Raw genomic sequence first — 13,580 nt, forward strand, 5'->3', positions numbered from 1 at the left:
CCGCCAAACATTCATGCTCACTTTGCATGTCATCTAACCAGGCTGCATTGCCAGGCTCCCATTACCTGGCTGAGCTCCGAACCACAGCACTCTGATTAATCACAACGCTGCATTGCAGCATTGTGATTGGCTTAGGGGAGCCTGGATGTGCTTACTGTTCTGTTCCGATGGTGGGAAGGGACGAGGGTGAGAGATGGAGGAGAGACACGGCGCGGTAAGGTACGTTTTTTTCTTATTATTTTCAATCCCATTATACCACACTATAGAATTAACCACAAGAATGTATGATTCATAATTATGTTTTGCACAGTACTAATCTTTTTTCTGTAATCCAGAACAATGCATTAAGAGAAATGTAGTTTAGTTTTAATGATCTGTAATATAAAACTTTTTTGTTTGAGATTCAACAAAAGAATTTATTTAGAATATATTTTGCCTAAAATCACAGCACTGAAAGTTTACACGTTCCTTCTACCTCAGTTATGGGCAATGACCTAGGTACTGAAGTCCATTCTGAGTCACTGAGTGTTGCAACATTACCTCCTGTCCATAGCACATCAACTACACCATCTAATGTAGAATCAGAATCTACTCAACCAACACAACCTAAGCTAAAAATTGTCCTATATCAGGAAGTCAACTGTTGGACTTGGCCCTTCTGGCAGGTTTACCCCGAGACTTTTTGCTTTTTATTGGTGACTTGGTGTAATGATTTTTGGTTTAGGCGCACTTTACCGCTGTGTCCCAGGGTAAAGTGCGTGCGTGTGTTGAGGTTGGCCTGCCCTCCCATAGGAATGCATGGGGGAATGTATGTGTCCTGGTAGTTCCTGATGCGTGGGGTGTGCAGGCCCGTGTTTGGTATGTGCGGACTCGTGTGAGTGAATGCTGCGGGTTGATGTGTGCGGCGTGCATGTACCTAGTGTGGAAGTGCCACTTCTAGAAGTGGGCACTTCAGTGTGCAGTATGAAATGTGTGGCTTGTCTGGCGATTGGCTGGTGGAGGTCATGTGACGGACTAGGGAAATCCCCAGAGTCAGGAGGAGTCACCCAGTGGTGAATGGGGAGTTAGCATGCTGATGGCTGGGGAGGAGTATACCTGGGTCCTGAATAGGACAGGGCTTTCCCCACACAATGCTGGCGCCGGCCCCTGTGGTGCGTCTAATGACCCTAGCCCTGCCAGTGAATAGGGAGAGGGGCTGAGCAAAACAAAGTGCTCAGGAACCAGATGTAACTGGTTCGCCCCTTCCCTGCACCTTCAGACAAAGACTTGTACTGTATAAAAAGGGGCTGTGTCCCCTTACATTTGGTGTTCTCTTGCAGGATCATCTGAGGGGGGGCCTGCTGCTGCTGGGCGCCAGGAGAGACCGCCACTGGGGACTGCCTCCCTGCTGGAGGGCCCTGTGTGCTGGCTCTGGGCCCAGCCTTTGCCCCCCTGCTCTTGAAGGACTTCTTACTGGACCTTTTTGTTGATTTGCAGCGCCTGGGAGCGCTCCTTGAACTTTGTAGCGCTGTGCGCGCTGTTTTCCTGGGCTTGCTATCTTTATAGCGCTGGGAGCGCTGCTTTGCTTTATAGCGCTGTGTGCGCTTTGATTTCGTGAGCGGGTGCCCACCCCGCTTTATTGGAGGATCGATATCCCTAGCGGGTGCCCACCCCGCCAGGGACCTTGCCGCTCGGTTCTGGCCCTCCCTGCTTTGAATCCAAAGGCGGGAGCCCACCACGCGCCTCATAGAAGGCCGGTAACGAATTCACCGCCGCAGCCCGGAGTCCCGGCCGCGTCATCCCCCTGCCGCGCTGGGATTGGTCCAGCGGGAGGGGGAGTGGCCCACGTGATCGGGGCCTCCAGGAAGAAGCCGCGACGTAAACACGGGAAGCGGACGGGAGCCTACCCCGCGCTTCCCGGAGCAAGAAGAGTGAGAAGAGGCAGGAGCCGGTGCGGAGGGGGCGCGAGGCACATTGTCGGTGCCTGCCCCTCCGCGAGGAAGCCTCGGAGTCCTGCACCGCCCACGGGAACCGAGAAAGAACAGACGGCGCGGGAGTCCCCTGAAGACAGCCTGGTGAGTGGTTAAGAGGGCTGGGGGACTCCGCGCAAGTGCTGGGGGCATTGTTTGTAGAGCCCCGTGAAGGCTCCAACATGTGGGGCATTGTGGCTTGAGCCCCGTGTGGCTCCAACGTCGGGGGCATTTCTGTTGCACCACGAGCGGCCCCGAAAGGCAGCGGGCCGCTCCCACGACCGGGGGCCTTGGGACAGAGCCCCGTGAGGCTCTAGGGGGCTGTGGTTGTGTTTAGAGCCCCGAGGCTCCAGTTGGCGAAGGCTCAGAGTCCAGAGGGACTCCTACGACGGGGCACTGTTCGTTTAGGGCCACGAAGGCTCTAGGGGGCATTATGTATGAACAGAGCCCAGAGAGGGCTCCAGAGGCACGCAGAGTGCCTGAGGTCCGTTCCACAGCTGCCCAGCACTTAGTGGGCAGCTGCAACGTTTAGGTGGTGGCCTCTGTGTTTTAGCTTGCGCAGCTTGCGCAGCCGTGCCCTGACTTTTCTGGACACAGAGCGTCCTAGCCTGGACAAGGCCAGTTGGCCTAGGGACTGCCACAGGTGGTGGCATATGAGTTCTTGCGCAATTGTTCCTTTCCTTGCACCTCTGAATGTGTTTTTATGCGTCATGTGCCATTGCTTTACACCTCTGAATGTTTTTATGCATCATGTGTTTTCCTTCCCTACACCTCTGAATGTGATGCATCATGTGTAACGTTCTATTACCCCTACAGGTATTGTGATACTTAGGTGGTTGTTTGCTTTCTCCTAGTACAGGTGGTGCTAGTGAGGTTCCAGTCCCCTGCGTGACAGTTTCCTAAGGTAGTTAGGGTCGCGAAGGTGGTACTTACCTGATACCAGTAAGTACTGGTTGTGTGCTATACCTATTATTTTTGTGCTACAGTGATCTTATATATTTTTGTGTTACGTTCTAAAAAGTGCTCACTCCTGACAGTGGTCCAGGTGGCCCTGTCTTGTACATATCCCTTGTAAATTCTGCCCGTGCCTGTGGGCACATTGTGAAGTGTGTGTTTTTATCTAATGTGTTGTGTATAATACAAAGGCTATTTTTATAGAATACCTTGTGTGGAGTTTCCTTTGTGGTGGGCCTTGGGTGTTGTTGCTGGGTGCGCGCGCAAACGCTTTACACATCGCCTCAGAGATAAGCCTGACTGCTCGTGCCAAGCTACCAAGGGGGTGAGCAGGGGTTATCTTTGGCGTGTAACTTCCTTGCCCTGACTAGAGTGGGGGTTTCTGCCTGACTTTGGCGCAAGCCTTAGCCAACCAGAAACGCCAGGTCTAACATTGGTGATCAGCGGTGGGATTTGGACTTGCGTTTGCGCTGTACCGCAGCGGCAACTGGCTGCACTACAAAACTCTGCATTAGATAACCACATTTTAGGGATTATTGTTTTTGAGTTCCATTATTTCCTCTCCTAAAAGGTGTCCTTTGTGAATCATGTACTCCTGTGCTAGCTCATCCTGTGCTAGCTCAGACACTCAGGTTCCTTGTGTTAAACTCTTCTCAGGAACGTCCGCCAAAATGGAGCCTGCTTTTAACTTCTGTAGTCTGTTTAGGTACAGTAGGTTGGAGCTGGTAAGGTTCTGTGAGGAGAGGGACATAGAGGTGGGTGAGTTAGATACCCAGTCCAAACTGAGGGACAACCTGATCACTTGGCAAAAGGATGAGTGGGAACGAGATGTCCAGCGAGGAAGATAGGGCCCGGGCCGCACGCCGAGAGGGTGGTGGGTCTGTGGGGAGCCCTGAAGATTCAGAAGAGGAGGAAGGTTACCTGACAGGGATGCCAGTAGAAAGTGAAGACCCCATAGATAGGGAGTCCCTTGCTGGGTCCAGTGTCGGGAGCAGCACCCCATCCCTTTCCCTGTCCCCAGAGGAGTGGGTAGATAGAGGGAAGAGAGGGAGCATCAGCTGGCCATGGAGAAGCTCAGGTTAGAGCATGCCTGGGGGATGGCGCAGCTGACTATAGAAGAGAAAAAGCTGGAGACCGAGAGGGTCTTAGCGCAGGAGAGGATAGAGGAGGCTGAGAGGGCTTTCACCAGGGAGAAATCAGCGCTGGAGAGTAGACTATCCCCTGCGCGCAGTCTTAGTTTTCTGGGCTCCCCAGGGAGGGTTGAGTCCAGTGGTGGCAGCAAGATAGATTTCAGTATAGGAAGTCCCAGTTCCCCCAGTCTGGTACCTGTTTCCCAAGAGGAGGAGTATAGGTTGAAGTTCAGGGGCAGTAGAAAACCGTCTCACCAGTCGTGGGGGTTGTTTGTGGATGACTGTCATGATGCACTGGTGGGCTGGCTGACGGTCAACACGGAAGAGGATTTGGATATAGTGCTCAAAATGATTGTCAAAGAGCAGATGCTCAGTAGTTGTTCTCCAGGGTTGCGCCAACACCTGTTGAGGTATGACTACTTTTGTCCTTGGAAGCTGGCAAAGGAAGCAGAGCGCTGGGAAAGCGCTAAAGGTTCTCTGGAGTCATTAGGGAGTGAATCCAAAAGTAGTGGTTCAGGGATCTTCCAGCCCAGAGTGGTGGAAGAGGCTCCGTGTAGCCCAGCTAGGTCCCAGGATAGCGAGGAGGGTGTAGGGGTTTACGGCCTGGCTCAGTGGAGCAGGAGTAAGTGGGTGACCGAGGGTCCCCAGATGTACGAAACCCAGCCTCAGGACTTGGATGGTTTCATGAGGGAACACCAAGTTGGGGACCTAGGCTGTCCTGTTAGCCCATTTGAGGAGGATCACCCAGTGAGTAGAGGACCAGGAGCGCCTGTAAACAGGGCTCCTGTGGTTCTAGAGTCTGGCAGTATCGCTCCGGTAGGGAGGGTACAGGAGTCCAGCGTGAGGAGTGGTTGGGGGATGAGTTTCCCAGTGGATGCACCAGGGGACCAGGGACTAGCCAGTTGGGCTAGATCTCCTTGGGGGGACCAGGGTGGCGCCACTTCTGTTCTGGGGGATCTTCACGCACTGTCAGGTGGACAGGGGACGGGAGGTCTGCGTCAGAGAGACAGTCACACGACACATGGGTCATGTGTCAGCCTCAGGGGGATGGTGTGTAAGTCCCCAGAAGTCCTTGAGTGCCAGGCAAGTATTCCACCGAAGGTTTTAGACCAGAGGTTGGGAGGCCAGGTTCAGGAACAGCCTGACCTGAAGGGTAGGACTACTGTAACAAGTGTACTGACCGGTTCTTCTTCCAGAGGTACCGCCCCAGTTGGTAGGGAGCAGGACTCTGGAAGGGGGTGCAGAGGGTGGGAGAGCCCACCTCTGACCCCGGTGCAACCTGAGGGGTTAAACCCTAGGTTGGGAGACCAGTTCTCAGGGAGGGGTCCTGAGCTGGTTGGTGAGTTATGTTACGGGGTCGCCTCTCAGAGGAAGAGAGGGCGGAACCCTAGGAGAAGAGGTAGGGGGAGGAGAGCCTCACCCGTGACTTTTGGTCAGCCTGAGGGTACGGACCCTAGGCTGGAGGATCAGTGGCAGTTTAGAACTGCCCTGATGAGGGGTAGAGTGGAAAATGGTCACTATGTGCCAGGGGTTACTACCCCCCACTCTGTGGTTAGGCAAGGACCAGTGGTGCCTAGATGGTCTAGGGCCTGGTCCTGGCCACGGACAGCTGAGGAGTACCAGGGGGGTAGCCCAGTTGGTCCGCCGAGTTTTTTCAGAGGAAACCCTGTGAGTTCAGAGTGGCGTAAAACCGGAGAGTGTCCCTGCCGTTGCGGGCCTGCGTCCGTGTTTTATCGCCCCAAGCAGGGAAGACCATCACGGTGGTGATTGGTCTACCCTGCGTTTTGGCTGGAAGGGGGTTGTGTTGGACTTGGCCCTTCTGGCAGGTTCACCCCGAGACTTTTTGCTTTTTATTGGTGACTTGGTGTAATGATTTTTGGTTCAGGCGCACTTTACCGCTGTGTCCCAGGGTAAAGTGCGTGCGTGTGTTGAGGTTGGCCTGCCCTCCCATAGGAATGCATGGGGGAATGTATGTGTCCTGGTAGTTCCTGATGCGTGGGGTGTGCAGGCCCGTGTTTGGTATGTGCGGACTCGTGTGAGTGAATGCTGCGCGTTGATGTGTGCGGCGTGCATGTACCTAGTGTGGAAGTGCCACTTCTAGAAGTGGGCACTTCAGTGTGCAGTATGAAATGTGTGGCTTGTCTGGCGATTGGCTGGTGGAGGTCATGTGACGGACTAGGGAAATCCCCAGAGTCAGGAGGAGTCACCCAGTGGTGAATGGGGAGTTAGCATGCTGATGGCTGGGGAGGAGTATACCTGGGTCCTGAATAGGACAGGGCTTTCCCCACACAATGCTGGCGCCGGCCCCTGTGGTGCGTCTAATGACCCTAGCCCTGCCAGTGAATAGGGAGAGGGGCTGAGCAAAACAAAGTGCTCAGGAACCAGATGTAACTGGTTCGCCCCTTCCCTGCACCTTCAGACAAAGACTTGTACTGTATAAAAAGGGGCTGTGTCCCCTTACATTTGGTGTTCTCTTGCAGGATCATCTGAGGGGGGGCCTGCTGCTGCTGGGCGCCAGGAGAGACCGCCACTGGGGACTGCCTCCCTGCTGGAGGGCCCTGTGTGCTGGCTCTGGGCCCAGCCTTTGCCCCCCTGCTCTTGAAGGACTTCTTACTGGACCTTTTTGTTGATTTGCAGCGCCTGGGAGCGCTCCTTGAACTTTGTAGTGCTGTGCGCGCTGTTTTCCTGGGCTTGCTATCTTTATAGCGCTGGGAGCGCTGCTTTGCTTTATAGCGCTGTGTGTGCTTTGATTTCGTGAGCGGGTGCCCACCCCGCTTTATTGGAGGATCGATATCCCTAGCGGGTGCCCACCCCGCCAGGGACCTTGCCGCTCGTTTCTGGCCCTCCCTGCTTTGAATCCGAAGGCGGGAGCCCACCCCGCGCCTCAGAGAAGGCCGGTAACGAATTCACCGCCGCAGCCCGGAGTCCCGGCCGCGTCATCCCCCTGCCGCGCTGGGATTGGTCCAGCGGGAGGGGGTGTGGCCCACGTGATCGGGCCTCCAGGAAGAGGCCGCGACGTAAACACGGGAAGCGGACGGGAGCCTACCCCGCGCTTCCCGGAGCAAGAAGAGTGAGAAGAGGCAGGAGCCGGTGCGGAGGGGGCGCGAGGCACATTGTCGGTGCCTGCCCCTCCGCGAGGAAGCCTCGGAGTCCTGCACCGCCCATGGGAACCGAGAAAGAACAGACGGCGCGGGAGTCCCCTGAAGACAGCCTGGTGAGTGGTTAAGAGGGCTGGGGGACTCCGCGCAAGTGCTGGGGGCATTGTTTGTAGAGCCCCATGAAGGCTCCAACATGTGGGGCATTGTGGCTTGAGCCCCGTGTGGCTCCAACGTCGGGGGCATTTCTGTTGCACCACGAGCGGCCCCGAAAGGCAGCGGGCCGCTCCCACGACCGGTGGCCTTGGGACAGAGCCCCGTGAGGCTCTAGGGGGCTGTGGTTGTGTTTAGAGCCCCGAGGCTCCAGTTGGCGAAGGCTCAGAGTCCAGAGGGACTCCTACGACGGGGCACTGTTCGTTTAGGGCCACGAAGGCTCTAGGGGGCATTTTGTATGAACAGAGCCCAGAGAGGGCTCCAGAGGCACGCAGAGTGCCTGAGGTCCGTTCCACAGCTGCCCAGCACTTAGTGGGCAGCTGCAACGTTTAGGTGGTGGCCTCTGTGTTTTAGCTTGCGCAGCTTGCGCAGCCGTGCCCTGACTTTTCTGGACACAGAGCGTCCTAGCCTGGACAAGGCCAGTTGGCCTAGGGACTGCCACAGGTGGTGGCATATGAGTTCTTGCGCAATTGTTCCTTTCCTTGCACCTCTGAATGGTTTTTATGCGTCATGTGCCATTGCTTTACACCTCTGAATGTTTTTATGCATCATGTGTTTTCCTTCCCTACACCTCTGAATGTGATGCATCATGTGTAACGTTCTATTACCCCTACAGGTATTGTGATACTTAGGTGGTTGTTTGCTTTCTCCTAGTACAGGTGGTGCTAGTGAGGTTCCAGTCCCCTGCGTGACAGTTTCCTAAGGTAGTTAGGGTCGCGTAGGTGGTACTTACCTGATACCAGTAAGTACTGGTTGTGTGCTATACCTATTATTTTTGTGCTACAGTGATCTTATATATTTTTGTGTTACGTTCTAAAAAGTGCTCACTCCTGACAGTGGTCCAGGTGGCCCTGTCTTGTACATATCCCTTGTAAATTCTGCCCGTGCCTGTGGGCACATTGTGAAGTGTGTGTTTTTATCTAATGTGTTGTGTATAATACAAAGGCTATTTTTATAGAATACCTTGTGTGGAGTTTCCTTTGTGGTGGGCCTTGGGTGTTGTTGCTGGGTGCGCGCGCAAACGCTTTACACATCGCCTCAGAGATAAGCCTGACTGCTCGTGCCAAGCTACCAAGGGGGTGAGCAGGGGTTATCTTTGGCGTGTAACTTCCTTGCCCTGACTAGAGTGGTGGTTTCTGCCTGACTTTGGCGCAAGCCTTAGCCAACCAGAAACGCCAGGTCTAACATCAACTAGCTCATCTAGATTCTGAAGTTGCAACCAGCAAACACCCTGTCAAAGGGCCCAGGCGAGGAATAAAGCTGCCACTAGTATCACACCTAGAAAATAGCTTATGAATGTAGAAAGAGCAATAGGGAAACGGCCTTTGCAATGCAGGCAGAGCAACCACGCTTGCCTTACCACACATATGCCTTAACCACGCACATGCGTGGTTAAGGCAGTACGTGGTCTAGAAGTCCGGATGGGCAAGAACAGGAAGATTCGGGCCAGAAAGCTCAACACGGACAGGCAAGAGGGCCTAGGACGGGTTTAGGGGGTGCAAGGGTAGTTTTAGGAGTGGGGATAGTTTTTAGGGCTCGGGAGGTTGGATTGTTTATAGGGCAGGGGGCTGGGTTTTAGGGCTCAGGGCAGGTGGGGGTTGGGGTAGTTTAATGGATAGGGGTAGTTTTTTTAGCTCGAGTTGTTTATAGGGCAGGGCCCAGGGTTTTAGGGCTCAGGGCTGGTGGGGTCAGGGTAGTTTTAGGTTTTTTGGGGTGGGGTAGTTTTTAGGGCTCAGAGGTTCGGGTTATTTATAGAGCAGGGGCCATGGTTTTACGGCTCAGGGAAGAGTGGCTAGGGTGTGATCTTTACCACACATCCATTTATCAATCATGCCTTTACTATGAAATTGTGTGTAAATGCATGCGTTGTTCAGACGCATTTGTTGTTTGGGCTGCGTTGTAGAGGCCTGTATGGTTTAGCCATGCACGCCTCTGTCATACAACCAGAGCAATGTTGACAGTGCAGCATACGTATCCAATTGGCAGCAATTGTAGATATTGGATAGAATCTAGTTGGGATTAGCTGGGAAGTAAATTACGGATTATGTGTAATTAGTAAATGCGTTGATAGCATGGCTAACACCATTCAGAGTCAGCTTACATTCAAAACCAGTAAAAAGATAAAATTGTCAATACAACAACATCGTATGGGGCCTAGTATGAACAGTCATGTGAGCGCTGTCGATATGCTTGCATCTACTACCAGCATCCTATCAGTGAACACAGTGGTCGAAGTGGAGGGGAACGGCAGGGCACGCCCCTACTTCTTCAATTCCAGGGATTCCGTTCCCCTACTTTTTTATTTTGAAAATGCGTCCCAGGACGCAAGAATAAATAAAGCTCCGCGTTCCTGGCGTTCAAGGACGGGCGGCAGAGAAAAAGGACTCTGTCTTTTCCTTCTTACCCAGAGAAGAAAAATACAGTGTCCACTTCTGCTCTGTCGCTTCAGCTGCCCCCAGTCCCCCCTCACTCTTTCCTTCTTCCCTCTTTTTCTGTCTAGCAGTTCTTCTCTTACAGAAAACCTAGATTTCAAGATGGGGTTTTCACACTCTTTCATCTCCTACCTTTTATTTGCTCTCCTGTGAAATGGATCCATAAAAGAAAATACTTTTTGCTGGAAATGTCGAATTTTAATTCCAAAGTGCAGCATCTGGAATACAAGGTTAAAAATAGGAAAAATAACTAAATAAAGTAAGACAGAGTGGTAGCAAACTGACCAGATTGATTTTATTCACACCCAAACACATTAGCGCCACATTTACAGAGTTTGCCAGTGAAGCGCTATTTTTGTTTTCTTATCTTTGTTTTCCCTGGGCTTGCAACTAGTGCACCAATCCTGGAGGTACTGCAAAGTGTGGATTGGAAAACAAAATGTATACTGTGGCTCTGCATCCAGGGATGTGGTCTTTTTACCATACTGCTTACGTTTTGTAAGGATATAAGCAATGGACATTGAAATGGGTCCATTCAGGGCCCTGTGGTCATGTCCTTAACTTTTCAGGCAAAAGCACTCACTGATTTCTGAATAGTGAGTGTAAACGCATTAAGGTAACCATGTTGTTTCTGCTTACATTTCCCATGTTTCGCTAAATTTTACACCAGGTTCAGCCTTAATAACCAGTCCACCAGACCACTCTCCTGAGGGAGCACATTCCTATGCTAGACCTTAGAAGGCTGCACAAGACCTTAGAAGCCCTGGTGTCTTAGCACCAGCAGGTGGACCCTAGCAGTGGCAAGTGTGGGTTAACCTTCAAGGTTTGTCCACCACAATCCATACGGAAGTTCACCTCCAGTCTTGTAGACAAGCCTATGAAGCAGCACACCCTAGAGCGACAGTGACTCTGTCACTGAGGTCACAGGACACTTGAGAAGGGCCAGTTCTAGGGCAGTGCAACCAGTGTGACCGCACCGGGTTCTGACTTTGGGTGGAGGTATTATGTTTGCAAGTATATTAAGGTTTTAAAAGCGCTTGCTGCCTCCTTCCTGGCCTCCAGCAATTTTCGGCAACAATAAAAATGTCATGATGACTCTGGTGTTTAATGTTCTTCCCAGAGAGAGATCATTTTGTCTAGTGGAAGTTTTGATTCATGGAAAGGTAGCTCAAAGGGTTAATGTGCCTGCTGCAAAGAACATGTACCATACAGATTGTGAGAAGTTGGCCTGGTATATGCTGTCCACTAGTTATAGAGGGCACCTTGTACCAGTCCAAACAACCCTTATTGATGATAAGTTTAAAGACAACCTTTATTGAAAGCTATCCTAGTGGTAGCTATGAAGAGCAGCCTTCAGGCTAAGTCTTGAAGGAGTGTAAAGCAGCTTGGTTTACCAGATTATAACCTCTTGAATTACTAAATGAAAGGAGATCCACGCAAGGTATATATAAAATATATGTATTTATTTCTAAACCCTCACTACTAATCTCTTTATGAGATTAGAGTCCAAGATACACAATAATATAGTTCTAAAACAACAGTAAATAGCACAATATACAATGGGCCCTAGGTGCGGACCAAACCATATATTAAGAAAGTGGTATAAGAACCACGACTTGACTAGACACAGTGCCTAAAGCACGTAGAATCGCTGGGACCCCAATGAACCACCCAAGGTAGTGACACAGGAGACCCACGGGGGACGCGTGCAGTGTGAGAACACAGGCGCGAGCCCCGTACTCTTTTATGGGAAAGTCGCGGTTGGAATTTCAGAAGTTAAGGACACTTAGGAGAGGACTTTGAGCAAACCCGTTTAGACTTAGGGGGTTCTAGGGCCAGCACCCGAGTTACCTCACCCAGGGAAGCCGGGTTCATAGGTGTCAAATGGTGTCTGGGATCGTCGTTGATTTAAATGGCGATCTGCTGCAAAGTGCTGCTGCCGTGAAGGAGAAAAGTGTCCGGTGTGATCCAAGCCTGGATCGAGGATCAGAAGAACGTGAAAGCAGAGGGGACAGTCTGGGTCACTTGCCAGTGACCAGGGGCACGGTAGACGAAAGCCCACCGATGTTGGGTGATTCAGGTGTGAAGAGGCGAAGCTTGACTCTGCAGCCACGAGGACCAGGAGGCATCGACGACAACCAGAAGCCTGATTTGAGCTGTCCCACGAAGGATGTTGAGTGCTGTGGTGTCGGTCTTCGTATTGAACACAACAAGCCTTGGAAACAGCAACCCACGCAGGAAGAGAAAAGATGCTTCGGCGCGGACCAGCAGGGTCCTGGGGACTCCCCAAGCAATGGAGAGTCAGGGCACGTCTGGAGCAATCAGGTAAGCCTAATTAGAGGTAAAGTTGCCTTCAGAGGGACCCACCAGTCGACGTACTAGGGATCGCGAAGGGACCTCGAGAGAGAACACAAAGGGCCAGCTCACGGAACACTCGTGGAGTATAGGCGGGCAATCTTCAGTGCAAATGCTGCCATTCATGTTTGAACTGCTGTTGTGGAAAAAGGGAGAAGTGCTGATGATAAACTCCATGGCTCTGCGACACATGGCTTGTGCTTCCACATTTTATCGTATTTGGGACATTCTGTGATTAGAAGCATATCCCACTTTGTGAATGTGTTTTAATGTCAATAACTCGTTGTAACCTTATATAATCATGTGTATCCATTGGTTGATTAAACTGGGCAGTGAAATGCCAAACAAATACAAAAAATTGGGATATTTGCGCATTCTGGCCACACCTCTGGCCCACTGAGCCAATCCTTGGGTTATTCCCGCCCTCTGATTCTCCGCCCATAGTTCCCCTACTTTTTTCCCCCCACTTCGACCACTGAGTGAACACAATACATATTCAGAGTGAAATGTCACACTGCAGGCTGGATGTTGTAAATGGAGGGGTGCAGATGGCCAGTGCATTGGGGGCAATCCTTAATCTTCACATGGGCTCCAACAATATTAGTACTCCTGCACAGAGACGTTTTAAAGCACGGGCAAAGTGGGCTCTGGCCCAGGGCCCCAGTTTTTCAGGGGGCCCCTGATAGAGCCAGTTCTGCTCAGCAGAGAGCTGTGCCACGATGACCTTGAATAAGTCTTAAATATATTGTTTTAACTACCCTTTTTCCTTTAATTTATTTTAAAATGTGAGTGATGTGTGAGAGCTTGTGAAAGACATTTTGCAGAGAAATATTGTGTTTATGTTTCATGCATTATCCTTTTAAAAAAGTTAGTTTAAATTTAAAACAGGACCTCACATATGAGAAATGGGAGGATATGACAGAAAATATTTGCAATAATATTAGTGACTTGTTGCTGTGTTACAATATTGAAAACACATGCCGCTATCCTTGAATATAAGAAGTAAACATATTTAAAATGTGGATGAGTGTGCTTGTACACTGTCATTGATCTGGCCAAAGAGGGCATGAAAGACCTGAAATTGGATCACAAATTCAAAGCCGTTCTGAACAGGGGCCCCAAAATACTTTTTTCCCATGAACCCAAAAATCCTTAAGATGTTCCTGCTCCTGCACAGGAAAGTAAAGAAGCATCACCAACAATTAGTGCCTCAAAGTCAGAGTTATAAAGTAGCTGCCAGGTGTCCAAAGAGGCACAGAGGGACGCAATAAACTTTAATAGAGCGTTCGTCAGTGGATATAAAAACATTTCATTGTAGTACTTGTAAAAAAAATAGTTCAAGGTTTTAGTTACCAGCAGGCTCCTGTGACATTTTGTAATTTTTCTATTGTTACACCTGAAAATAAATTTTTTTTTATATTTTTGTTTCAAATATTTAGTATAAGAATATAG

This window comes from Triturus cristatus, chromosome 5_1 (genome assembly GCF_964204655.1).
Source record: "Triturus cristatus chromosome 5_1, aTriCri1.1, whole genome shotgun sequence".
Lineage (NCBI taxonomy): Eukaryota > Metazoa > Chordata > Amphibia > Caudata > Salamandridae > Triturus > Triturus cristatus.